The sequence below is a fragment of the Henckelia pumila genome, chromosome 4, assembly GCF_033568475.1.
Source record: "Henckelia pumila isolate YLH828 chromosome 4, ASM3356847v2, whole genome shotgun sequence".
In the NCBI taxonomy this organism is placed as follows: Eukaryota; Viridiplantae; Streptophyta; class Magnoliopsida; order Lamiales; family Gesneriaceae; genus Henckelia; species Henckelia pumila.
Genome location: NC_133123.1, coordinates 187,480,659 through 187,503,702, shown reverse-complemented (window position 1 = coordinate 187,503,702; position 23,044 = coordinate 187,480,659). Strand labels below are relative to the sequence as shown.

The window sequence follows — 23,044 nt, the reverse complement described above, 5'->3', positions numbered from 1 at the left end:
ACGCACTATAGGTATCGAGTGGAGTTTCGCGTGAGCAGGCTGAAGCTCCAGTAACTCTTAGCCGATCGAAAGTTATGTCCATTTGAAACTGCAGCTCCTGTTCCTCCGATCCGCAATTCGAGAGACAAAAAATAAAGAATTCATTCACTATTGGGTGCGATCATACCAGCACTAATGCACCGGATCCCATCAGAACTCCGAAGTTAAGCGTGCTTAGGCGAGAGCAGTACTAGGATGGGTGACCCCCTGGAAAGTCCTCGTGTTGCACCCCTTTTTTCATTAATTTTTTTTCTTACTCGTACATCTTGTTCTTCCGATTCCTCTCCGTCCTATTTCCGACTCTTTCAATCTAATCCGCGGATATAAAAGATGCAATAGACTGAATCACAAGACTTGAACGTGCGATCTGGGTGACGCGGGCCACTTCGGTGGGTCCCAGCACGCCCTACAGGAAAAATGCCCCCAAAGACAATCTCCGGGTTTGAATTTGAGCTTCTTCGTCTCTTAGACCGACATACGCGTTGTAGGTATCGAGAAGAGCTTCGCGTGAGCAACTTGAAGCTCCCGTAACTCTCAGCAGACCGAAAGTTATGTCCGTTTGAAACCGCAGCTCCTTTTCCTCCGATCCGCAATTCGAGAGACAAAACAATAAAATATTCATTCACTGTTGGGTGCTATCATACCAGCACTAATGCACCGGATCCCATCAGAACTCCGAAGTAAAGCGTGCTTGGGCGAGAGCAGTACTAGGATGTGTGACCTCCTGGGAAGTCCTCGTGTTGCACCCCTTTTTTCATTAATTTTTTTTTTCTTACTCGTACTTATTGTTCTTTTGATTCCTCGCCGTCCTATTTCCGACTCTTGCAGTCCAATCCGTGGATAGAAAAGATGCAATAAACTTAATCATACGATGTGAACGTGCGATCTGGGTGACGCGGGCCGCTTCGGTGCGTCCCAGCGCGACATACGGGAAAAATGCCCCGAAAGACTAGTTCCGTTTTGGAATTTGAGCGTCTCCGTTTCTTTAACCGAGATACGCACTATAGGTATCGAGTGGAGCTTCGCGTGAGATGGCAGAAGCTTTAATAACTCTCAGCCGATCGAAAGTTATGTCCATTTGAAACTGCAGCTCCTGTTCCTCTAATCCGCAATTCGAGACACAAAAAAATAAAGAATTCATTCACTGTTGGGTGCGATCATACCTGAACAAATGCACCGGATCCCATCAGAAGTCCGAAGTTATGCGTGCTTGGGCAAGAGCAGTACTAGGATGGGTGACCCCCTGGGAAGTCCTCGTGTTGCACCCTTTTTTTTATTAGTTTTTTTTTCTTACTCGTACATCTTGTTCTTCCGATTCCTCTCCGTCCTATTTCCGACTCTTTTAGTCCAAACCACAGATAGAAAAGATGCAATAGACTGAATCACACGACGTGAACATGCGATCTGGGTGACGGGGGCCACTTCGATGGGTCCCAGCGCGCCCTACGGAAAAAATGCCCCCAAAGACCATCTCCGGGTTTGAATTTGAGCTTCTCCATCTCTTAGACCGAGATACGCGCTGTAGGTATCGAGAAGAGCTTCGCATGAGCAGGCTGAAGCTCCCGTAACTCTCAGCAGATCGAAAGTTATGTCCGTTTGAAACTGCAGCTTCTGTTCCTCCGATTCGCAATTCGAGAGACAAAACAATAAAAATTTATTCACTATTGGGTGCGATCATACCAGAACTAATGCATCGGATCCCATCAGAACTCCGAAGTTAAGCATGCTTGGGCGAGAGCAGTACTAGGATGGGTGACCCCCTGCGAAGTCCTCGTGTTGCACCCCTTTTTCATTAATTTCTTTTTTTTCTTACTCGTACTTCTAATTCTTTTGATTCCTCTCCGTCCTATTTCCGACTCTTTCAGTCCAATCCGCGGATAGAAAAGATGCAGTAGACTGAATCATACGATGTGAACGTGTGATATGGGTGACACGGGCCGCTTCGGTGGGTCCCAGCGCGACATATGGGAAAAATGCACCGAAAGACCATCTCCGTTTTGGAATTTGTGCGTCTCAGTCTCTTTCACCTAGATACGCACTATAGGTATCGAGTGGAGCTTCACGTCAGCAGGCTGAAGCTCCAGTAACTCTCAGCCGATCGAAAGTTATGTCCGTTTGAAACTGTAGCTCCTGTTCCTCTGATCCGCAATTCGAGAGACAAAAAAAAAGAATTCATTCACTATTGGGTGCGATCATACCAGCACTAATGCACCGGATCCCATCAGAACTCCGAAGTTATGCGTGCTTAGGCAAGAGCAGTACTAAGATGGGTGACCCCCTAGGAAGTCCTCGTGTTGCACCCCTTTTTTAATTAGTTTCTTTTTTTCTTACTCGTACATCTTGTTCTTTCGATTCCTCTCCGTCCTATTTCCGACTCTTTCAGTCCAATCCACAGATAGAAAAGATGCAATAGACTGAATCACACAACGTGAACGTGCGATCTGGGTGACGCGGGACACTTCGGTGGGTCCCAGCGCGCCCTACGGGAAAAATGCCCCGAAAGACCATCTCCATTTTTGAATTTGAGCGTCTCCATCTCTTTAACCGAGATACGCACTATAGGTATCGAGTGGAGCTTGGTGTGAGCAGGTTGAAGCTCTAGTAACTCTCAGCCAATTGAAAGTTATGTCCGTTTGAAACTGCAGCTCTTGTTCCTCCGATCCGCAATTCGAGAGACAAAAAAATAAATAATTTATTCACTGTTGGGTGTGATCGTACCAGAACTAATGCACCGGATCCCATCAGAACTCCGAAGTTATGCGTGCTTGGGCAAGAGCAGTACTAGGATGGGTGACCCCCTGGGAAGTTCTCGTGTTGCACCCTTTTTTTTATTAGTTTCTTTTTTTCTTACTCGTACATCTTGTTCTTCTGATTCCTCTCCGTCCTATTTCCGACTCTTTCAGTCTAATCCGCGGATGGAAAAGATGCAATAGACTAAATCACAGGACGTGAACGTGCGATCTGTGTGACGCGGGCCACTTCGGTGGGTCCCTGCACGCCCTACAGGAAAAATGCCCCCAAAGACAATCTCCGGGTTTGAATTTGAGCTTCTCCGTCTCTTAGACCGACATACGCGTTGTAGGTATCGAGAAGAGCTTCGCGTGAGCAAGCTGAAGCACCCGTAACTCTCAGCAGACCGAAAGTTATGTCCGTTTGAAACTGCAGCTCCTTTTCCTCCGATCCGCAATTCGAGAGACAAAACAATAAAATATTCATTCACTATTGGGTGCTATCATACCAGCACTAATGCACCGGATCCCATCAGAACTCCGAAGTAAAGCGTGCTTGGGCGAGAGTAGTACTAGGATGGGTGACCCCTTGGGAAGTCCTCGTGTTGCATCCCTTTTTCATTAATTTTTTTTTTTCTTACTCGTACTTCTAATTCTTTCGATTCCTCTCCGTCCTATTTTCGACTCTTTCAGTCCAATCCGCGGATAGAAAAGATGCAATAGACTGAATCATACGATGTGAACGTGCGATCTGGGTGACGCGGGCTGCTTCGGTGGGTCCCAGCGCAACATACGGGAAAAATGCCCCGAAAGACCATCTCCGTTTTGGAATTTGAGCGTCTCCATCTCATTAACCTAGATACGCACTATAGGTATCGAGTGGAGCTTCGCGTGAGCAGGCTGAAGCTCCAGTAACTCTCAGCCGATCGAAAGTTATGTCGGTTTGAAACTGCAGCTCCTGTTCCTCCGATCCGCAATTCGAGAGACAAAAAAATAAAGAATTCTTTCACTATTGGGTGCGATCATACCAGCACTAATGCACCGGATCCCATCAGAACTCCGAAGTTATGCGTGCTTGGGCAAGAGCAGTACTAGGATGGGTGACCCCCTTGGAAGTCCTCGTGTTGCACCCCTTTTTTAATTAGTTTCTTTTTTTCTTACTCGTACATCTTGTTCTTTCGATTTCTCTCCGTCCTATTTCCGACTCTTTCAGTCCAATCCACGGATAGAAAAGATGCAATAGACTGAATCACACGACGTTAACGTGCGATCTGGGTGACGCGGGCCACTTCGGTGGGTCCCAGCGCGCCCTACGGGAAAAATGCCCCCAAAGACCATCTCCGGGTTTGAATTTGAGCTTCTCCGTCTCTTAGACCAAGATACGCGCTGTAGGTATCGAGAAGAGCTTCGCATGAGCAGGTTGAAGCTCCCGTAACTCTCAACAGATCGAAAGTTATGTCCGTTTGAAACTGCAGCTCCTGTTCCTCCGATCCGCAATTCGAGAGACAAAAAAAATAAAGAATTCATTCATTGTTGGGTGCGATCATACCAGTACTAATACACCGGATCCCATCAGAACTCCGAAGTTAAGCGCTCTTGGGCGAGAGCAGTACTAGGATGGGTGGCCCCCTGGGAAGTCCTCGTGTTGCACCCCTTTTTCATTAATTTATTTTTTTCTTACTCGTACTTCTTGTTTTTTCGATTTCTCGCCGTCCTATTTCCGACTCTTTCAGTCCAATCCGCAGATAGAAAAGATGCAATAGACTTAATCACACGACGTGAACGTTCCATCTGGGTGACGCAGGTCGCTTCAGTGGGTCCCAGTGCCCTACGGGAAAAACGTCTCGAAAGACCATCTCCGTTTTGGAATTTGTGCGTCTCCATCTCTTTAACCTAGATACGCACTATAGGTATCGAGTGGAGTTTCGCGTGAGCAGGCTGAAGCTCCAGTAACTCTTAGCCGATCGAAAGTTATGTCCGTTTGAAACTGCAGCTCCTGTTCCTCCGATCCGCAATTCGAGAAACAAAAAATAAAGAATTCATTCACTATTGGGTGCGATCATACCAGCACTAATGCACCGGATCCCATCAGAATGCCGAAGTTAAGCGTGCTTAGGCGAGAGCAGTACTAGGATGGGTGACCCCCTGGAAAGTCCTCGTGTTGCACCCCTTTTTTCATTAATTTTTTTTTCTTACTCGTACATCTTGTTCTTCCGATTCCTCTCCGTCCTATTTCCGACTCTTTCAATCTAATCCGCGGATATAAAAGATGCAATAGACTGAATCACAGGACTTGAACGTGCGATCTGGGTGACGCGGGCCACTTCGGTGGGTCCCACTACGCCCTACAGGAAAAATGCCCCCAAAGACAATCTCCGGGTTTGAATTTGAGCTTCTTCGTCTCTTAGACCGACATACGCGTTGTAGGTATCGAGAAGAGCTTCGCGTGAGCAACTTGAAGCTCCCGTAACTCTCAGCAGACCGAAAGTTATGTCCGTTTGAAACTGCAGCTCCTTTTCCTCCGATCCGCAGTTTGAGAGACAAAACAATAAAATATTCATTCACTGTTGGGTGCTATCATACCAGCACTAATGCACCGGATCCCATCAGAACTCCGAAGTAAAGCGTGCTTGGGCGAGAGCAGTACTAGGATGTGTGACCTCCTGGGAAGTCCTCGTGTTGCACCCCTTTTTTCATTAATTTCTTTTTTTCTTACTCGTACTTATTGTTCTTTTGATTCCTCGCCGTCCTATTTCCGACTCTTGCAGTTCAATCCGTGGATAGAAAAGATGCAATAAACTTAATCATACGATGTGAACGTGCGATCTGGGTGACGCGGGCCGCTTCGGTGCGTCCCAGCGCGACATACGGGAAAATTGCCCCGAAAGACTAGTTCCGTTTTGGAATTTGAGTGTCTCCGTTTCTTTAACCGAGATACGCACTATAGGTATCGAGTGGAGCTTTGCGTGAGCTGGCAGAAGCTCCAATAACTCTCAGCCGATCGAAAGTTATGTCCATTTGAAACTGCAGCTCCTGTTCCTCTGATCCGCAATTCGAGAGACAAAAAAATAAAGAATTCATTCACTGTTGGGTGCGATCATACCTGAACTAATGCACCGGATCCCATCAGAACTCCGAAGTTATGCGTGCTTGGGCAAGAGCAGTACTAGGATGGGTGACCCCCTGGGAAGTCCTCGTGTTGCACCCTTTTTTTTATTAGTTTTTTTTCTTACTCGTACATCTTGTTCTTCCGATTCCTCTCCGTCCTATTTCCGACTCTTTTAGTCCAATCCACAGATAGAAAAGATGCAATAGACTGAATCACACGACGTGAACATGCGATCTGGGTGACGGGGGCCACTTCGATGGGTCCCAGCGCGCCCTACGGAAAAAATGCCCCCAAAGACCATCTCCGGGTTTGAATTTGAGTTTCTCCGTCTCTTAGACCGAGATACGCGCTGTAGGTATCGAGAAGAGCTTCGCATGAGCAGGCTGAAGCTCCCGTAACTCTCAGCAGATCGAAAGTTATGTCCGTTTGAAACTGCAGCTTCTGTTCCTCCGATTCGCAATTCGAGAGACAAAACAATAAAAATTTATTCACTATTGGGTGCGATCATGCCAGCACTAATGCATCGGATCCCATCAGAACTCCGAAGTTAAGCGTGCTTGGGCGAGAGCAGTACTAGGATGGGTGACCCCCTGCGAAGTCCTCGTGTTGCACCCCTTTTTCATTAATTTCTTTTTTTCTTACTCGTACTTCTAATTCTTTTGATTCATCTCCGTCCTATTTCCGACTCTTTCAGTCCAATCCGCGGATAGAAAAGATGCAGTAGACTGAATCATACGATGTGAACGTGTGATCTGGGTGACACGGGCCGCTTCGGTGGGTCCCAGCACGACATATGGGAAAAATGCACCGAAAGACCATCTCCGTTTTGGAATTTGTGCGTCTCAGTCTCTTTCACCTAGATACGCACTATAGGTATCGAGTGGAGCTTCGCGTCAGCAGGCTGAAGCTCCAGTAACTCTCAGCCGATCGAAAGTTATGTCCGTTTGAAACTGTAGCTCCTGTTCCTCTGATCCGCAATTCGAGAGACAAAAAAAAAGAATTCATTCACTATTGGGTGCGATCATACCAGCACTAATGCACCGGATCCCATCAGAACTCCGAAGTTATGCGTGCTTAGGCAAGAGCAGTACTAAGATGGGTGACCCCCTAGGAAGTCCTCGTGTTGCACCCCTTTTTTAATTAGTTTCTTTTTTTCTTACTCGTACATCTTGTTCTTTCGATTCCTCTCCGTCCTATTTCCGACTCTTTCAGTCCAATCCACAGATAGAAAAGATGCAATAGACTGAATCACACGACGTGAACGTGCGATCTGGGTGACGCGGGCCACTTCGGTGGGTCCCAGCGCGCCCTACGGGAAAAATGCCCCGAAAGACCATCTCCGTTTTTGAATTTGAGCGTCTCCATCTCTTTAACCGAGATACGCACTATAGGTATCGAGTGGAGCTTGGTGTGAGCAGGTTGAAGCTCTAGTAACTCTCAGCCAATTGAAAGTTATGTCCGTTTGAAACTGCAGCTCCTGTTCCTCCGATCCGCAATTCGAGAGACAAAAAAATAAATAATTTATTCACTGTTGGGTGTGAGCGTACCAGCACTAATGCACCGGATCCCATCAGAACTCCGAAGTTATGCGTGCTTGGGCAAGAGCAGTACTAGGATGGGTGACCCCCTGGGAAGTCCTCGTGTTGCACCCTTTTTTTTATTAGTTTCTTTTTTTCTTACTCGTACATCTTGTTCTTCTGATTCCTCTCCGTCCTATTTCCGACTCTTTCAGTCTAATCCGCGGATAGAAAAGATGCAATAGACTGAATCACAGGACGTGAACGTGCGATCTGGGTGACGCGGGCCACTTCGGTGGGTCCCAGCACGCCCTACAGGAAAAATGCCCCCAAAGACAATCTCCGGGTTTGAATTTGAGCTTCTCCGTCTCTTAGACCGACATACGCGTTGTAGGTATCGAGAAGAGCTTCGCGTGAGCAAGCTGAAGCTCCCGTAACTCTCAGCAGACCGAAAGTTATGTCCGTTTGAAACTGCAGCTCCTTTTCCTCCGATCCGCAATTCGAGAGACAAAACAATAAAATATTCATTCACTATTGGGTGCTATCATACCAGCACTAATGCACCGGATCCCATCAGAACTCCGAAGTAAAGCGTGCTTGGGCGAGAGTAGTACTAGGATGGGTGACCCCTTGGGAAGTCCTCGTGTTGCATCCCTTTTTCATTAATTTCTTTTTTTCTTACTCGTACTTCTAATTCTTTCGATTCCTCTCCGTCCTATTTTCGACTCTTTCAGTCCAATCCGCGGATAGAAAAGATGCAATAGACTGAATCATACGATGTGAACGTGCGATCTGGGTGACGCGGGCTGCTTCGGTGGGTCCCAGCGCAACATACGGGAAAAATGCCCCGAAAGACCATCTCCGTTTTGGAATTTGAGCGTCTCCATCTCATTAACCTAGATACGCACTATAGGTATCGAGTGGAGCTTCGCGTGAGCAGGCTGAAGCTCCAGTAACTCTCAGCCGATCGAAAGTTATGTCGGTTTGAAACTGCAGCTCCTGTTCCTCCGATCCGCAATTCGAGAGACAAAAAAATAAAGAATTCATTCACTATTGGGTGCGATCATACCAGCACTAATGCACCGGATCCCATCAGAACTCCGAAGTTATGCGTGCTTGGGCAAGAGCAGTACTAGGATGGGTGACCCCCTTGGAAGTCCTCGTGTTGCACCCCTTTTTTAATTAGTTTCTTTTTTTCTTACTCGTACATCTTGTTCTTTCGATTTCTCTCCGTCCTATTTCCGACTCTTTCAGTCCAATCCACGGATAGAAAAGATGCAATAGACTGAATCACACGACGTGAACGTGCGATCTGGGTGACGCGGGCCACTTCGGTGGGTCCCAGCGCGCCCTACGGGAAAAATGCCCCCAAAGACCATCTCCGGGTTTGAATTTGAGCTTCTCCGTCTCTTAGACCAAGATACGCGCTGTAGGTATCGAGAAGAGCTTCGCATGAGCAGGCTGAAGCTCCCGTAACTCTCAACAGATCGAAAGTTATGTCCGTTTGAAACTGCAGCTCCTGTTCCTCCGATCCGCAATTCGAGAGACAAAAAAAATAAAGAATTCATTCATTGTTGGGTGCGATCATACCAGTACTAATACACCGGATCCCATCAGAACTCCGAAGTTAAGCGCTCTTGGGCGAGAGCAGTACTAGGATGGGTGGCCCCTGGGAAGTCCTCGTGTTGCACCCCTTTTTCATTAATTTATTTTTTTCTTACTCGTACTTCTTGTTTTTTCGATTTCTCGCCGTCCTATTTCCGACTCTTTCAGTCCAATCCGCAGATAGAAAAGATGCAATAGACTTAATCACACGACGTGAACGTTCCATCTGGGTGACGCAGGTCGCTTCAGTGGGTCCCAGTGCCCTACGGAAAAACGTCTCGAAAGACCATCTCCGTTTTGGAATTTGTGCGTCTCCATCTCTTTAACCTAGATACGCACTATAGGTATCGAGTGGAGTTTCGCGTGAGCAGGCTGAAGCTCCAGTAACTCTTAGCCGATCGAAAGTTATGTCCGTTTGAAACTGCAGCTCCTGTTCCTCCGATCCGCAATTCGAGAGACAAAAAATAAAGAATTCATTCACTATTGGGTGCGATCATACCAGCACTAATGCACCGGATCCCATCAGAATGCCGAAGTTAAGCGTGCTTAGGCGAGAGCAGTACTAGGATGGGTGACCCCCTGGAAAGTCCTCGTGTTGCACCCCTTTTTTCATTAATTTTTTTTTCTTACTCGTACATCTTGTTCTTCCGATTCCTCTCCGTCCTATTTCCGACTCTTTCAATCTAATCCGCGGATATAAAAGATGCAATAGACTGAATCACAGGACTTGAACGTGCGATCTGGGTGACGCGGGCCACTTCGGTGGGTCCCACTACGCCCTACAGGAAAAATGCCCCCAAAGACAATCTCCGGGTTTGAATTTGAGCTTCTTCGTCTCTTAGACCGACATACGCGTTGTAGGTATCGAGAAGAGCTTCGCGTGAGCAACTTGAAGCTCCCGTAACTCTCAGCAGACCGAAAGTTATGTCCGTTTGAAACTGCAGCTCCTTTTCCTCCGATCCGCAGTTCGAGAGACAAAACAATAAAATATTCATTCACTGTTGGGTGCTATCATACCAGCACTAATGCACCGGATCCCATCAGAACTCCGAAGTAAAGCGTGCTTGGGCGAGAGCAGTACTAGGATGTGTGACCTCCTGGGAAGTCCTCGTGTTGCACCCCTTTTTTCATTAATTTCTTTTTTTCTTACTCGTACTTATTGTTCTTTTGATTCCTCGCCGTCCTATTTCCGACTCTTGCAGTTCAATCCGTGGATAGAAAAGATGCAATAAACTTAATCATACGATGTGAACGTGCGATCTGGGTGACGCGGGCCGCTTCGGTGCGTCCCAGCGCGACATACGGGAAAAATGCCCCGAAAGACTAGTTCCGTTTTGGAATTTGAGCGTCTCCGTTTCTTTAACCGAGATACGCACTATAGGTATCGAGTGGAGCTTTGCGTGAGCTGGCAGAAGCTCCAATAACTCTCAGCCGATCGAAAGTTATGTCCATTTGAAACTGCAGCTCCTGTTCCTCTGATCCGCAATTCGAGAGACAAAAAAATAAAGAATTCATTCACTGTTGGGTGCGATCATACCTGAACTAATGCACCGGATCCCATCAGAACTCCGAAGTTATGCGTGCTTGGGCAAGAGCAGTACTAGGATGGGTGACCCCCTGGGAAGTCCTCGTGTTGCACCCTTTTTTTTATTAGTTTTTTTTTCTTACTCGTACATCTTGTTCTTCCGATTCCTCTCCGTCCTATTTCCGACTCTTTTAGTCCAATCCACAGATAGAAAAGATGCAATAGACTGAATCACACGACGTGAACATGCGATCTGGGTGACGGGGGCCACTTCGATGGGTCCCAGCGCGCCCTACGGAAAAAATGCCCCCAAAGACCATCTCCGGGTTTGAATTTGAGTTTCTCCGTCTCTTAGACCGAGATACGCGCTGTAGGTATCGAGAAGAGCTTCGCATGAGCAGGCTGAAGCTCCCGTAACTCTCAGCAGATCGAAAGTTATGTCCGTTTGAAACTGCAGCTTCTGTTCCTCCGATTCGCAATTCGAGAGACAAAACAATAAAAATTTATTCACTATTGGGTGCGATCATGCCAGCACTAATGCATCGGATCCCATCAGAACTCCGAAGTTAAGCGTGCTTGGGCGAGAGCAGTACTAGGATGGGTGACCCCCTGCGAAGTCCTCGTGTTGCACCCCTTTTTCATTAATTTCTTTTTTTCTTACTCGTACTTCTAATTCTTTTGATTCATCTCCGTCCTATTTCCGACTCTTTCAGTCCAATCCGCGGATAGAAAAGATGCAGTAGACTGAATCATACGATGTGAACGTGTGATCTGGGTGACACGGGCCGCTTCGGTGGGTCCCAGCGCGACATATGGGAAAAATGCACCGAAAGACCATCTCCGTTTTGGAATTTGTGCGTCTCAGTCTCTTTCACCTAGATACGCACTATAGGTATCGAGTGGAGCTTCGCGTCAGCAGGCTGAAGCTCCAATAACTCTCAGCCGATCGAAAGTTATGTCCGTTTGAAACTGTAGCTCCTGTTCCTCTGATCCGCAATTCGAGAGACAAAAAAAAAGAATTCATTCACTATTGGGTGCGATCATACCAGCACTAATGCACCGGATCCCATCAGAACTCCGAAGTTATGCGTGCTTAGGCAAGAGCAGTACTAAGATGGGTGACCCCCTAGGAAGTCCTCGTGTTGCACCCCTTTTTTAATTAGTTTCTTTTTTTCTTACTCGTACATCTTGTTCTTTCGATTCCTCTCCGTCCTATTTCCGACTCTTTCAGTCCAATCCACAGATAGAAAAGATGCAATAGACTGAATCACACGACGTGAACGTGCGATCTGGGTGACGCGGGCCACTTCGGTGGGTCCCAGCGCGCCCTACGGGAAAAATGCCCCGAAAGACCATCTCCGTTTTTGAATTTGAGCGTCTCCATCTCTTTAACCGAGATACGCACTATAGGTATCGAGTGGAGCTTGGTGTGAGCAGGTTGAAGCTCTAGTAACTCTCAGCCAATTGAAAGTTATGTCCGTTTGAAACTGCAGCTCCTGTTCCTCCGATCCGCAATTCGAGAGACAAAAAAATAAATAATTTATTCACTGTTGGGTGTGAGCGTACCAGCACTAATGCACCGGATCCCATCAGAACTCCAAAGTTATGCGTGCTTGGGCAAGAGCAGTACTAGGATGGGTGACCCCCTGGGAAGTCCTCGTGTTGCACCCTTTTTTTTATTAGTTTCTTTTTTTCTTACTCGTACATCTTGTTCTTCTGATTCCTCTCCGTCCTATTTCCGACTCTTTCAGTCTAATCCGCGGATAGAAAAGATGCAATAGACTGAATCACAGGACGTGAACGTGCGATCTGGGTGACGCGGGCCACTTCGGTGGGTCCCAGCACGCCCTACAGGAAAAATGCCCCCAAAGACAATCTCCGGGTTTGAATTTGAGCTTCTCCGTCTCTTAGACCGACATACGCGTTGTAGGTATCGAGAAGAGCTTCGCGTGAGCAAGCTGAAGCTCCCGTAACTCTCAGCAGACCGAAAGTTATGTCCGTTTGAAACTGCAGCTCCTTTTCCTCCGATCCGCAATTCGAGAGACAAAACAATAAAATATTCATTCACTATTGGGTGCTATTATACCAGCACTAATGCACCGGATCCCATCAGAACTCCGAAGTAAAGCGTGCTTGGGCGAGAGCAGTACTAGGATGGGTGACCCCTTGGGAAGTCCTCGTGTTGCATCCCTTTTTCATTAATTTCTTTTTTTCTTACTCGTACTTCTAATCTTTCGATTCCTCTCCGTCCTATTTTCGACTCTTTCAGTCCAATCCGCGGATAGAAAAGATGCAATAGACTGAATCATACGATGTGAACGTGCGATCTGGGTGACGCGGGCCGCTTCGGTGGGTCCCAGCGCGACATACGGGAAAAATGCCCCGAAAGACCATCTCCGTTTTGGAATTTGAGCGTCTCCATCTCATTAACCTAGATACGCACTATAGGTATCGAGTGGAGCTTCGCGTGAGTAGGCTGAAGCTCCAGTAACTCTCAGCCGATCGAAAGTTATGTCCGTTTGAAACTGCAGCTCCTGTTCCTCCGATCCGCAATTCGAGAGACAAAAAAATAAAGAATTCATTCACTATTGGGTACGATCATACCAGCACTAATGCACCGGATCCCATCAGAACTCCGAAGTTATGCGTGCTTGGGCAAGAGCAGTACTAGGATGGGTGAACCCCTTGGAAGTCCTCGTGTTGCACCCCTTTTTTAATTAGTTTTTTTTTTTCTTACTCGTACATCTTGTTCTTCCGATTCCTCTCCATCCTATTTCCGACTCTTTCAGTCCAATCCACGGATAGAAAAGATGCAATAGACTGAATCTCATGAAGTGAACGTGCGATCTGGGTGACGCGGGCCACTTCGGTGGGTCCCAGCACGCCCTACGGGAAAAATTCCCCCAAAGACCATCTCCGGGTTTGAATTTGAGCTTCTCCGTCTCTTAGACCGAGATACGCGCTGTAGGTATCGAGAAGAGTTTCGCGTGAGCAGGCTGAAGCTCCCGTAACTCTCAGCAGATCGAAAGTTATGTCCGTTTGAAACTGCAGCTCCTGTTCCTCCGATCCGCAATTCGAGAGACAAAAAAATAAAGAATTCATTCACTATTGGGTGCGATCATACCAGGACTAATGCACCGGATCCCATCAGAACTTCAAAGTTAAGCGTGCTTGGGCGAGAGCAGTACTAGGATGGGTGACCCCCTGGGAAGTCCTCGTGTTGCACCCCTTTTTCATTTATTTCTTTTTTTCTTACTCATACTTCTTGTTTTTCCGATTCCTCGCTTTCCTATTTCCGACTCTTTCAGTCCAATCCGCGGATAGAAAGGATGCAATAGACTTAATCACACGACGTGAACGTGCGATCTAGGTGACGCAGGCCGCTTCAGTGGGTCCCAGCGCGCCCTACGGGAAAAACACCCCGAAAGACCATCTCTGGGTTGTAATTTGAGCGTCTCCGTCTCTTAGACCGAGATACTTGTTGTAGGTATCGAGAGGAGCTTCGTGTGAACAGGCTGAAGCTCCCGTAACTCTTAGCCGATCGAAAGTTATGTCCGTTTGAAACTGCAGCTCCTGTTCCTCCGATCCGCAATTCGAGAGACAAAACAATAAAAATTCATTAACTATTGGATGCGATCATACCAGCACTAATGCACCGGATCCCATCAGAACTCCGAAGTTAAGCGTGCTTGGGCGAGAGCAGTACTAGGATGGTTGACCTCCTGGGAATTCCTCGTGTTGCACCCCTTTTTTCATTAATTTCTTTTTTTCTTACTCGTACTTCTTGTTCTTTCGATTCCTCGCCGTCCTATTTCCGACTCTTACAGTCCAATCCGCGGATGGAAAAGATGCAATAAACTTAATCATACGATGTGAACGTGCGATCTGGGTGACGCGGGCCGCTTCGGTGGGTCCCAGCGCGACATACGGGAAAAATGCCCCGAAAGACCATCTCCGTTTTGGAATTTTAGCGTCTCCGTTTCTTTAACCGAGATACGCACTATAGGTATCGAGTGGAGCTTCGCGTGAGCAGGCAGAAGCTCCAATAACTCTCAGCCGATCAAAAGTTATGTCCATTTGAAACTGCAGCTCCTGTTCCTCCGATCCGCAATTCGAGAGACAAAAAAATAAAGAATTCATTCACTGTTGGGTGTGATCATACCAGCACTAATGCACCGGATCCCATCAGAACTCCGAAGTAATGCGTGCTTGGGCAAGAGCAGTACTAGGATGGGTGACCCCCTGGAAAGTCCTCGTGTTGCACCCTTTTTTTTATTAGTTTCTTTTTTTCTTACTCGTACATCTTGTTCTTCCGATTCCTCTCCGTCCTATTTCCGACTCTTTTAGTCCAATACACAGATAGAAAAGATGCAATAGACGGAATCACACGACGTGAACATGCGATCTGGGTGACGAGGGCCACTTCGGTGGGTCCCAGCGCGCTGTAGGTATCGAGAAAAGCTTCGCATGAGCAGGCTGAAGCTCCCGTAACTCTCAGCAGATCGAAAGTTATGTCCGTTTGAAACTGCAGCTTCTGTTCCTCCGATCCGCAATTCGAGAGACAAAACAATAAAAATTCATTCACTATTGGGTGCGATCATACCAGCACTAATGCATCGGATCCCATCAGAACTCCGAAGTTAAGCGTGCTTGGGCGAGAGCAGTACTAGGATGGGTGACCCCCTGCGAAGTCCTCGTGTTGCACCCCTTTTTCATTAATTTCTTTTTTTTCTTACTCGTACTTCTAATTCTTTTGATTCCTCTCCGTCCTATTTCCGACTCTTTCAGTCCAATCCGCGGATAGAAAAGATGCAATAGACTGAATCATACGATGTGAACGTGTGATCTGGGTGATGCGGGCCGCTTAGGTGGGTCCCAGCGCGACATACGGGAAAAATGCACCGAAAGACCATCTCCGTATTGGAATTTGAGCGTCTCCGTCTCTTTAACCTAGATACGCACTATAGGTATCGAGTGGAGCTTCGCGTGAGCAGGCTGAAGCTCCAGTAACTCTCAGCCGATCGAAAGTTATGTCCATTTGAAACTGTAGCTCCTGTTCCTCTGATCCGCAATTCGAGAGACAAAAAAATAAAGAATTCATTCACTATTGGGTGCGATCATACCAGCACTAATGCACCGGATCCTATCAGAACTCCGAAGTTATGCGTGCTTAGGCAAGAGCAGTACTAGGATGGGTGACCCCCTAGGAAGTCCTCGTGTTGCACCCCTTTTTTAATTAGTTTCTTTTTTTCTTACTCGTACATCTTGTTCTTTCGATTCCTCTCCGTCCTATTTTCGACTCTTTCAGTCCAATCCACGGATAGAAAAGATGCAATAGACTGAATCACACGACGTGAACGTGCGATCTGGGTGACGCGGGCCACTTCGGTGGGTCCAAGCGCGCCCTATGGGAAAAATGCCTCAAAGACCATCTCCGGGTTTGAATTTGAGCTTCTCCGTCTCTTAGACCGAGATACGCGCTGAAGGTAACGAGAAGAGCTTCGCGTGAGCAGGTTGAAGCTCCCGTAACTCTCAGCAGATCGAAAGTTATGTCCGTTTGAAACTGCAGCTTCTGTTCCTCCGATCCGCAATTCGAGAGACAAAACAATAAAAATTTATTCACTATTGGGTGCGATCATACCAGCACTAATGCATCGGATCCCATCAGAACTCCGAAGTTAAGCGTGCTTGGGCAAGAGCAGTACTAGGATGGTTGACCTCCTGGGAAGTCCTCGTGTTGCACCCTTTTTTTCATTAATTTCTTTTTTTCTTACTTGTACTTCTTGTTCTTTCGATTCCTCGCCGTCCTATTTCCGACTCTTACAGTCCAATCCGCGGATAGAAAAGATGCAATAAACTTAATCATACGATGTGAACGTGCGATCTGGGTGACGCGGGCCGCTTCGGTGGGTCCCAGCGCGACATACGGGAAAAATGCCCCGAAAGACCATCTCCGTTTTGGAATTTTAGCGTCTCCGTTTCTTTAACCGAGATACGCACTATAGGTATCGAGTGGAGCTTCGCGTGAGCAGGCAGAAGCTCCAATAACTCTCAGCCGATCAAAAGTTATGTCCATTTGAAACTGCAGCTCCTGTTCCTCCGATCCGCAATTCGAGAGACAAAAAAATAAAGAATTCATTCACTGTTGGGTGTGATCATACCAGCACTAATGCACCGGATCCCATCAGAACTCCGAAGTTATGCGTGCTTGGGCAAGAGCAGTACTAGGATGGGTGACCCCCTGGAAAGTCCTCGTGTTGCACCCTTTTTTTTATTAGTTTCTTTTTTTCTTACTCGTACATCTTGTTCTTCCGATTCCTCTCCATCCTACTTCCGACTCTTTTAGTCCAATACACAGATAGAAAAGATGCAATAGACTGAATCACACGACGTGAACATGCGATCTGGGTGACGAGGGCCACTTCGGTGGGTCCCAGCGCGCTGTAGGTATCGAGAAGAGCTTCGCATGAGCAGGCTGAAGCTCCCGTAACTCTCAGCAGATCGAAAGTTATGTCCGTTTGAAACTGAAGCTTCTGTTCCTCCGATCCGCAATTCGAGAGACAAAACAATAAAAATTCATTCACTATTGGGTGCGATCATACCAACACTAATGCATCGGATCCCATCAGAACTCCGAAGTTAAGCGTGCTTGGGCGAGAGCAGTACTAGGATGGGTGACCCCCTGCGAAGTCCTCGTGTTGCACCCCTTTTTCATTAATTTCTTTTTTTTCTTACTCGTACTTCTAATTCTTTTGATTCCTCTCCGTCCTATTTCCGACTCTTTCAGTCCAATCCGCGGATAGAAAAGATGCAATAGACTGAATCATACGATGTGAACGTGTGATCTGGGTGATGCGGGCCGCTTAGGTGGGTCCCAGCGCGACATACGGGAAAAATGCACCAAAAGACCATCTCCGTATTGGAATTTGAGCGTCTCCGTCTCTTTAACCTAGATACGCACTATAGGTATCGAGTGGAGCTTCGCATGAGCAGGCTGAAGCTCTAGTAACTCTCAGCCGATCGAAAGTTATGTCCGTTTGAAACTGTAGCTCCTGTTCCTCTGATCCGCAATTCGAGAGACAAAAAAATAAAGAATTCATTCACTATTGGGTGCGATCATACCAGCACTAATGCACCGGATCCCATCAGAACTCCGAAGTTATGCGTGCTTAGGCAAGAGCAGTACTAGGATGGGTGACCCCCTAGGAAGTCCTCGTGTTGCACCCCTTTTTTAATTAGTTTCTTTTTTTCTTACTCGTACATCTTGTTCTTTCGATTCCTCTCCGTCCTATTTTCGACTCTTTCAGTCCAATCCACAGATAGAAAAGATGCAATAGACTGAATCACACGACGTGAACGTGCGATCTGGGTGACGCGGGCCACTTCGGTGGGTCCAAGCGCGCCCTATGGGAAAAATGCCTCAAAGACCATCTCTGGGTTTGAATTTGAGCTTCTCCGTCTCTTAGACCGAGATACGCGCTGTAGGTAACGAGAAGAGCTTCGCGTGAGCAGGCTGAAGCTCCCGTAACTCTCAGCAGATCGAAAGTTATGTCCGTTTGAAACTGCAGCTCCTGTTTCTTTGATCCGCAATTCGAGAGACAAAACAATAAAGAATTCATTAACTATTGGATGTGATCATACCAGCACTAATGCACCGGATCCCATTAGAACTCCGAAGTTAAGAATGCCAGGGCGAGAGCAGTACTAGGATGGGTGACCCCCTGGAAAGTCCTCGTGTTGCACCCCTTTTTTCATTAATTTCTTTTTTTCTTACTCGTACTTCTTGTTCTTTTGATTCCTCTCCGTCCTATTTCTGACTCTTGCAGTCCAATCCGCAGATAGAAAAGATTCAATAAACTTAATTATACGATGTGAACGTGCGATCTGGGTGACGTGGGCCGCTTCGGTGGGTCCCAGCGCGACATACGGGAAAAATGCCCCGAAAGACCATCTCCGTTTTGGAATTTGAGCGTCTCCATCTCTTTAACCGAGATACGCACTATAGGTATCGAGTGGAGCTTCGCGTGAGCAGGAAAAAGCTCCAATAACTCTCAGCTGATCGAAAGTTATGTCCGTTTGAAATTGCAGCTCCTGTTCCTCCTATCCGCAATTCGAGAGACAAAAAAATAAAGAATTCATTCACTGTTGGGTGCGATCATACCAGCACTAATGCACCGGATCCCATCAGAACTCCGAAGTTATGCGTGCTTGGGCAAGAACAATACTAAGATGGGTGACCCCCTGGGAAGTCCTCGTGTTGCACCTTTTTTTTATTAGTTTCTTTTTTTCTTACTCGTACATCTTGTTCTTCCGATTCCTCTACGTCCTCTTTCCGACTCTTTCAGTCCAATCCACGGATAGAAAAGATGCAATAGACTGAATCACACGACATGAACATGCGATCTGGGTGACGCGGGCCACTTCGGTGGGTCCCAGCGCGCCCTACGGGAAAAATGCCCCCAAAGACCATCTCCGGGTTTGAATTTGAGCTTCTCTATCCCTTAGACCGAGATACGCACTGTAGGTATCGAGAAGAGCTTTGCGTGAGCAGGCTGAAGCTCCCGTAACTATCAGCAGATCGAAAGTTATGTCCGTTTGAAACTGCAGCTCCTGTTTCTCCGATCCGCAATTCGAGAGACAAAACAGTAAAAATTCATTCACTATTGGGTGCGATCATACCAGCACTAATGCATCGGATCCCATCAGAAATCCGAAGTTAAGCGTGCTTGGGCGAGAGCAGTACTAGGATGGGTGACCCCCTGGGAAGTCCTCGTGTTGCACCCCTTTTTCATTAATTTCTTTTTTTCTTACTCGTACTTCTAATTCTTTCGATTCCTCTCCGTCCTATTTCCGACTCTTTTAGTCCAATCTGTGGATAGAAAAGATGCAATATACTGAATCATACGATGTGATCGTGCGATCTGGGTGACGCGGGCCGCTTTGGTGGGTCCCAGCGCGACATAAGAGAAAAATGCCCCCAAAGACCATCTCCGTTTTGGAATTTGAGCGTCTCCGTCTCTTTAACCTAGATACGCACTATAGGTATCGAGTGGAGCTTCGCGTGAGCAGGCTGATGCTCTAGTAACTCTCAGCCGATCGAAAGTTATGTCCGTTTGAAACTGCAGCTCCTGTTCCTCCGATCCGCAATTCGAGAGACAAAAAAAATAAAGAATTCATTCACTATTGGGTGCGATCATACCAGCATTAATGCACCGGATCCCATCAGAACTCCAAAGTTATGCGTGCTTGGGCAAGAGCAGTATCTGGGTGACGCGGGCCACTTCGATGTGTCCCAGCGCACCCTACGGGAAAAATGACCCCAAAGACCATCTCCGGGTTTGAATTTGAGCTTCTCCGTCTCTTAGACCGAGATATGCGCTGTAGGTATCGAGAAGAGCTTCGCGTGAGCAGGCTGAAGCTCCCGTAACTCTCAGCAGATCGAAAGTTATGTCCGTTTGAAACTGCAGCTCCTGTTCCTCCGATCCGCAATTCGAGAGACAAAAAAATAAAGAATTCATTCGCTGTTGGGTGCGATCATACCAGCACTGATGCACCGGATCCCATCAGAACTTTGAAGTTATGCGTGCTTGGACAAGAGCAGTACTAGGATGGGTGACCCCCTGGGAAGTCCTCGTGTTGCACCCTTTTTTTTATTAGTTTTTTTTTCTTACTCGTACATCTTGTTCTTCCGATTCCTCTCCGTCCTATTTCCGACTCTTTTAGTCTAATCCACAGATAGAAAAGATGCAATAGACTAAATCACACGACGTGAACATGCGATCTGGGTGACGGGGGCCACTTCGGTGGGTCCCAGCGTGCCCTTTGGAAAAAATTCCCCCAGAGACCATATCCGGGTTTGAATTTGAGCTTCTCCGTCTCTTAGACCGAGATACGCGCTGTAGGTATCGAGAAGAGCTTCGCATGAGCAGGCTGAAGCTCCCGTAACTCTCAGCAGATCGAAAGTTATGTTCGTTTGAAACTGCAGCTTCTGTTCCTCCGATCCGCAATTCGAGAGACAAAACAATAAAAATTCATTCACTATTGGGTGCGATCATACCAGCACTAATGCATCGGATTCCATCAGAACTCCGAAGTTAAGCGTGCTTGGGCGAGAGCAGTACTAGGATGGGTGACCCCCTGCGAAGTCCTCGTGTTGCACCCCTTTTTCATTAATTTCTTTTTTTCTTACTCGTACTTCTAATTCTTTTGATTCCTCTCCGTCCTATTTCCGACTCTTTCAGTCCAATCCGCGAATAAAAAAGATGCAGTAGACTGAATCATACGATGTGAACGTGTGATCTGGGTAACGCGGGCCGCTTCGGTGGGTCCCAGCGCAACATACGGGAAAAATGCACCGAAAGACCATCTCCGTTTTGGAATTTGAGCGTCTCCATCTCATTAACCTAGATACGCACTATAGGTATCGAGTGGAGCTTCGCGTCAGCAGGCTGAAGCTCCAGTAACTCTCAGCCGATCGAAAGTTATGTCCGTTTGAAACTGTAGCTCCTGTTCCTCTGATCCGCAATTCTAGAGACAAAAAAAAAAAGAATTCATTCACTATTGGGTGCGATCATACCAGCACTAATGCACCGGATCCCATCAGAACTCCGAAGTTATGCGTTCTTAGGCAAGAGCAGTACTAAGATGGGTGACCCCTAGGAAGTCCTCGTGTTGCACTTCTTTTTTAATTAGTTTCTTTTTTTCTTACTCATACATCTTGTTCTTTCGATTCCTCTCCGTCCTATTTCCGACTCTTTCAGTACAATCCACAGATAGAAAAGATGCAATAGACTGAATCACATGACGTGAACGTGCGATCTGGGTGACGCGGGCCACTTCGGTGGGTCCCAGCACGCCCTACGGGAAAAATGCCCCCAAAGACCATCTCCTAGTTTGAATTTGAGCTTCTCCGTCTCTTAGACGGAGATACGCGCTGTAGGTATCGAGAAGAGCTTCGCGTGAGCAGGCTGAAGCTCCCGTAACTCTCAGCAGATCGAAAGTTATGTCCGTTTGAAACTGCAGCTCCTGTTCCTCCGATCCGCAATTCGAGAGACAAAAAAATAAAGAATTCATTCATTGTTGGGTGCGATCATACCAGTACTAATGCACCGAATCCCATCAGAACTCCGAAGGTAAGCGCGCTCGGGAGAGAGCAGTACTAGGATGGGTGACCCCCTGGGAAGTCCTCGTGTTGCACCCCTTTTTCATTAATTTTTTTTTTCTTACTCGTACTTCTTGTTTTTTCGATTCCTCGCCGTCCTATTTCCGACTCTTTCAGTCCAATACACGGATAGAAAAGATGCAATAGAGTTAATCACACGACGTGAACGTTCCATCTGGGTGACACAAGTCGCTTCAGTGGGTCCCAGTGCCCTACGGGAAAAACTCCTCGAAAAACCATCTCCTTTTTGGAATTTGAGCGTCTCCATCTCTTTAACCTAGATACGCACTATAGGTATCGAGTGGAGTTTCGCGTGAGCAGGCTGAAGCTCCAGTAACTCTCAGCCGATCGAAAGTTATGTACGTTTGAAACTGCAGCTCCTGTTCCTCCGATCCGCAATTCGAGAGACAAAAAAATAAAGAATTCATTCACTATTGGGTGCGATCATACCAGCACTAATGCACCGGATCCCATCAGAACTCCGAAGTTAAGCGTGCTTGGGCGAGAGCAGTACTAGGATAGGTGACCCCCTGGGAAGTCCTCGTGTTGCACCCCTTTTTTCTTTAATTTTTTTTTCTTACTCGTACTTCTTGTTCTTTCGATTCCTCGCCCTCCTATTTCCGACTCTTCCAGTCCAATCCGCGGATAGAAAAGATGCAATAAACTTAATCATACGATGTGAACTTGCGATCTGGGTGACGCATGCCGCTTCGGTGGGTCCCAGCGCGACATAGGGGAAAAATGCCCCGAAAGACCATCTCCGTTTTGGAATTTGAGCGTCTCCATCTCTTTAACCAAGATACTCACTATAGGTATCGAGTGGAGCTTCGCGTGAGCAGGCTGAAGCTTTAGTAACTCTCAGCCGATTGAAAGTTATGTCCGTTTGAAACTGCAGCTCCTGTTCCTCCGATCCGCAATTCGAGAGACAAAAAAATAAATAATTCATTCACTGTTGGGTGTGATCGTACCAGCACTAATGCACCGGATCCCATTAAAACTCCAAAGTTATGCGTGCTTGGGCAAGAGCAGTACTAGGATAGGTGACCCCCTGGGAAGTCCTCGTGTTGCACCCCTTTTTTCATTAATTTCTTTTTTTCTTACTCGTACTTCTTGTTCTTTTGAATCCTCTCCGTCCTATTTCCGACTCTTGAATTCCAATCCGCAGATAGAAAAGATGCAATAAACTTAATTATACGATGTGAACGTGCGATCTGGGTGACGCGGGCTGCTTCGGTGGGTCCCAGCGCGACATACGGGAAAAATGCCCCGAAAGACCATCTCCGTTTTGGAATTTGAGCGTCTCCATCTCTTTAACCGAGATACGCACTATAGGTATCGAGTGGAGCTTCGCGTGAGCAG

General features: G+C 47.1%; 43 non-coding genes and 1 pseudogene across 43 annotated transcripts; all 44 read left to right on the top strand.

The window, feature by feature from the left end:
* Positions 1–152: 152 nt before the first annotated feature.
* On the top strand, positions 153–271 carry LOC140869829 (5S ribosomal RNA). The gene has a single exon (XR_012146822.1). It is a non-coding gene; the product is annotated as a 5S ribosomal RNA (ribosomal RNA).
* A 398-nt stretch (positions 272–669) lies between these two features.
* LOC140870430 (5S ribosomal RNA) lies at positions 670–788 on the top strand. The gene has a single exon (XR_012147392.1). It is a non-coding gene; the product is annotated as a 5S ribosomal RNA (ribosomal RNA).
* A 400-nt stretch (positions 789–1,188) lies between these two features.
* On the top strand, positions 1,189–1,307 carry LOC140868889 (5S ribosomal RNA). Its single transcript, XR_012146288.1, has one exon. It is a non-coding gene; the product is annotated as a 5S ribosomal RNA (ribosomal RNA).
* A 398-nt stretch (positions 1,308–1,705) lies between these two features.
* LOC140867989 (5S ribosomal RNA) lies at positions 1,706–1,824 on the top strand. Its single transcript, XR_012145426.1, has one exon. It is a non-coding gene; the product is annotated as a 5S ribosomal RNA (ribosomal RNA).
* Positions 1,825–2,223: 399 nt separating this feature from the next.
* On the top strand, positions 2,224–2,342 carry LOC140868388 (5S ribosomal RNA). The gene has a single exon (XR_012145808.1). It is a non-coding gene; the product is annotated as a 5S ribosomal RNA (ribosomal RNA).
* A 401-nt stretch (positions 2,343–2,743) lies between these two features.
* LOC140868436 (5S ribosomal RNA) lies at positions 2,744–2,862 on the top strand. The gene has a single exon (XR_012145854.1). It is a non-coding gene; the product is annotated as a 5S ribosomal RNA (ribosomal RNA).
* A 401-nt stretch (positions 2,863–3,263) lies between these two features.
* Positions 3,264–3,382, top strand: LOC140868575 (5S ribosomal RNA). The gene has a single exon (XR_012145986.1). It is a non-coding gene; the product is annotated as a 5S ribosomal RNA (ribosomal RNA).
* A 400-nt stretch (positions 3,383–3,782) lies between these two features.
* Positions 3,783–3,901, top strand: LOC140870474 (5S ribosomal RNA). The gene has a single exon (XR_012147433.1). It is a non-coding gene; the product is annotated as a 5S ribosomal RNA (ribosomal RNA).
* Positions 3,902–4,303: 402 nt separating this feature from the next.
* LOC140870294 (5S ribosomal RNA) lies at positions 4,304–4,422 on the top strand. Its single transcript, XR_012147262.1, has one exon. It is a non-coding gene; the product is annotated as a 5S ribosomal RNA (ribosomal RNA).
* A 397-nt stretch (positions 4,423–4,819) lies between these two features.
* LOC140868471 (5S ribosomal RNA) lies at positions 4,820–4,938 on the top strand. Its single transcript, XR_012145887.1, has one exon. It is a non-coding gene; the product is annotated as a 5S ribosomal RNA (ribosomal RNA).
* A 399-nt stretch (positions 4,939–5,337) lies between these two features.
* On the top strand, positions 5,338–5,456 carry LOC140870429 (5S ribosomal RNA). Its single transcript, XR_012147391.1, has one exon. It is a non-coding gene; the product is annotated as a 5S ribosomal RNA (ribosomal RNA).
* Positions 5,457–5,857: 401 nt separating this feature from the next.
* On the top strand, positions 5,858–5,976 carry LOC140868063 (5S ribosomal RNA). Its single transcript, XR_012145498.1, has one exon. It is a non-coding gene; the product is annotated as a 5S ribosomal RNA (ribosomal RNA).
* Positions 5,977–6,373: 397 nt separating this feature from the next.
* LOC140869793 (5S ribosomal RNA) lies at positions 6,374–6,492 on the top strand. Its single transcript, XR_012146810.1, has one exon. It is a non-coding gene; the product is annotated as a 5S ribosomal RNA (ribosomal RNA).
* A 398-nt stretch (positions 6,493–6,890) lies between these two features.
* Positions 6,891–7,009, top strand: LOC140868387 (5S ribosomal RNA). The gene has a single exon (XR_012145807.1). It is a non-coding gene; the product is annotated as a 5S ribosomal RNA (ribosomal RNA).
* Positions 7,010–7,410: 401 nt separating this feature from the next.
* Positions 7,411–7,529, top strand: LOC140868422 (5S ribosomal RNA). Its single transcript, XR_012145841.1, has one exon. It is a non-coding gene; the product is annotated as a 5S ribosomal RNA (ribosomal RNA).
* A 401-nt stretch (positions 7,530–7,930) lies between these two features.
* On the top strand, positions 7,931–8,049 carry LOC140868564 (5S ribosomal RNA). The gene has a single exon (XR_012145975.1). It is a non-coding gene; the product is annotated as a 5S ribosomal RNA (ribosomal RNA).
* A 400-nt stretch (positions 8,050–8,449) lies between these two features.
* LOC140870473 (5S ribosomal RNA) lies at positions 8,450–8,568 on the top strand. The gene has a single exon (XR_012147432.1). It is a non-coding gene; the product is annotated as a 5S ribosomal RNA (ribosomal RNA).
* Positions 8,569–8,970: 402 nt separating this feature from the next.
* LOC140868096 (5S ribosomal RNA) lies at positions 8,971–9,088 on the top strand. The gene has a single exon (XR_012145530.1). It is a non-coding gene; the product is annotated as a 5S ribosomal RNA (ribosomal RNA).
* A 396-nt stretch (positions 9,089–9,484) lies between these two features.
* LOC140868469 (5S ribosomal RNA) lies at positions 9,485–9,603 on the top strand. Its single transcript, XR_012145885.1, has one exon. It is a non-coding gene; the product is annotated as a 5S ribosomal RNA (ribosomal RNA).
* Positions 9,604–10,002: 399 nt separating this feature from the next.
* On the top strand, positions 10,003–10,121 carry LOC140870428 (5S ribosomal RNA). The gene has a single exon (XR_012147390.1). It is a non-coding gene; the product is annotated as a 5S ribosomal RNA (ribosomal RNA).
* Positions 10,122–10,522: 401 nt separating this feature from the next.
* On the top strand, positions 10,523–10,641 carry LOC140868061 (5S ribosomal RNA). The gene has a single exon (XR_012145496.1). It is a non-coding gene; the product is annotated as a 5S ribosomal RNA (ribosomal RNA).
* A 398-nt stretch (positions 10,642–11,039) lies between these two features.
* Positions 11,040–11,158, top strand: LOC140869782 (5S ribosomal RNA). Its single transcript, XR_012146809.1, has one exon. It is a non-coding gene; the product is annotated as a 5S ribosomal RNA (ribosomal RNA).
* A 398-nt stretch (positions 11,159–11,556) lies between these two features.
* Positions 11,557–11,675, top strand: LOC140868386 (5S ribosomal RNA). Its single transcript, XR_012145806.1, has one exon. It is a non-coding gene; the product is annotated as a 5S ribosomal RNA (ribosomal RNA).
* Positions 11,676–12,076: 401 nt separating this feature from the next.
* LOC140868780 (5S ribosomal RNA) lies at positions 12,077–12,195 on the top strand. The gene has a single exon (XR_012146181.1). It is a non-coding gene; the product is annotated as a 5S ribosomal RNA (ribosomal RNA).
* Positions 12,196–12,596: 401 nt separating this feature from the next.
* LOC140870325 (5S ribosomal RNA) lies at positions 12,597–12,715 on the top strand. The gene has a single exon (XR_012147291.1). It is a non-coding gene; the product is annotated as a 5S ribosomal RNA (ribosomal RNA).
* Positions 12,716–13,114: 399 nt separating this feature from the next.
* On the top strand, positions 13,115–13,233 carry LOC140869020 (5S ribosomal RNA). The gene has a single exon (XR_012146413.1). It is a non-coding gene; the product is annotated as a 5S ribosomal RNA (ribosomal RNA).
* A 401-nt stretch (positions 13,234–13,634) lies between these two features.
* On the top strand, positions 13,635–13,753 carry LOC140870339 (5S ribosomal RNA). Its single transcript, XR_012147304.1, has one exon. It is a non-coding gene; the product is annotated as a 5S ribosomal RNA (ribosomal RNA).
* Positions 13,754–14,152: 399 nt separating this feature from the next.
* Positions 14,153–14,271, top strand: LOC140868261 (5S ribosomal RNA). Its single transcript, XR_012145687.1, has one exon. It is a non-coding gene; the product is annotated as a 5S ribosomal RNA (ribosomal RNA).
* Positions 14,272–14,672: 401 nt separating this feature from the next.
* Positions 14,673–14,791, top strand: LOC140868449 (5S ribosomal RNA). Its single transcript, XR_012145867.1, has one exon. It is a non-coding gene; the product is annotated as a 5S ribosomal RNA (ribosomal RNA).
* Positions 14,792–15,113: 322 nt separating this feature from the next.
* LOC140868434 (5S ribosomal RNA) lies at positions 15,114–15,232 on the top strand. Its single transcript, XR_012145853.1, has one exon. It is a non-coding gene; the product is annotated as a 5S ribosomal RNA (ribosomal RNA).
* A 401-nt stretch (positions 15,233–15,633) lies between these two features.
* Positions 15,634–15,752, top strand: LOC140868723 (5S ribosomal RNA). Its single transcript, XR_012146126.1, has one exon. It is a non-coding gene; the product is annotated as a 5S ribosomal RNA (ribosomal RNA).
* Positions 15,753–16,151: 399 nt separating this feature from the next.
* On the top strand, positions 16,152–16,270 carry LOC140870324 (5S ribosomal RNA). The gene has a single exon (XR_012147290.1). It is a non-coding gene; the product is annotated as a 5S ribosomal RNA (ribosomal RNA).
* A 401-nt stretch (positions 16,271–16,671) lies between these two features.
* Positions 16,672–16,790, top strand: LOC140868112 (5S ribosomal RNA). The gene has a single exon (XR_012145545.1). It is a non-coding gene; the product is annotated as a 5S ribosomal RNA (ribosomal RNA).
* Positions 16,791–17,112: 322 nt separating this feature from the next.
* On the top strand, positions 17,113–17,231 carry LOC140870386 (5S ribosomal RNA). The gene has a single exon (XR_012147350.1). It is a non-coding gene; the product is annotated as a 5S ribosomal RNA (ribosomal RNA).
* A 401-nt stretch (positions 17,232–17,632) lies between these two features.
* LOC140868228 (5S ribosomal RNA) lies at positions 17,633–17,751 on the top strand. Its single transcript, XR_012145655.1, has one exon. It is a non-coding gene; the product is annotated as a 5S ribosomal RNA (ribosomal RNA).
* A 400-nt stretch (positions 17,752–18,151) lies between these two features.
* LOC140868013 (5S ribosomal RNA) lies at positions 18,152–18,270 on the top strand. Its single transcript, XR_012145450.1, has one exon. It is a non-coding gene; the product is annotated as a 5S ribosomal RNA (ribosomal RNA).
* A 401-nt stretch (positions 18,271–18,671) lies between these two features.
* Positions 18,672–18,790, top strand: LOC140868515 (5S ribosomal RNA). Its single transcript, XR_012145929.1, has one exon. It is a non-coding gene; the product is annotated as a 5S ribosomal RNA (ribosomal RNA).
* A 399-nt stretch (positions 18,791–19,189) lies between these two features.
* On the top strand, positions 19,190–19,308 carry LOC140869351 (5S ribosomal RNA). Its single transcript, XR_012146732.1, has one exon. It is a non-coding gene; the product is annotated as a 5S ribosomal RNA (ribosomal RNA).
* A 742-nt stretch (positions 19,309–20,050) lies between these two features.
* LOC140868518 (5S ribosomal RNA) lies at positions 20,051–20,169 on the top strand. Its single transcript, XR_012145932.1, has one exon. It is a non-coding gene; the product is annotated as a 5S ribosomal RNA (ribosomal RNA).
* Positions 20,170–20,567: 398 nt separating this feature from the next.
* On the top strand, positions 20,568–20,686 carry LOC140869948 (5S ribosomal RNA). The gene has a single exon (XR_012146936.1). It is a non-coding gene; the product is annotated as a 5S ribosomal RNA (ribosomal RNA).
* Positions 20,687–21,086: 400 nt separating this feature from the next.
* Positions 21,087–21,204, top strand: LOC140869451 (5S ribosomal RNA; annotated as a pseudogene).
* Positions 21,205–21,605: 401 nt separating this feature from the next.
* On the top strand, positions 21,606–21,724 carry LOC140868913 (5S ribosomal RNA). Its single transcript, XR_012146311.1, has one exon. It is a non-coding gene; the product is annotated as a 5S ribosomal RNA (ribosomal RNA).
* A 397-nt stretch (positions 21,725–22,121) lies between these two features.
* Positions 22,122–22,240, top strand: LOC140870483 (5S ribosomal RNA). Its single transcript, XR_012147442.1, has one exon. It is a non-coding gene; the product is annotated as a 5S ribosomal RNA (ribosomal RNA).
* A 399-nt stretch (positions 22,241–22,639) lies between these two features.
* Positions 22,640–22,758, top strand: LOC140869336 (5S ribosomal RNA). Its single transcript, XR_012146715.1, has one exon. It is a non-coding gene; the product is annotated as a 5S ribosomal RNA (ribosomal RNA).
* The last annotated feature ends 286 nt before the right edge of the window (positions 22,759–23,044 follow it).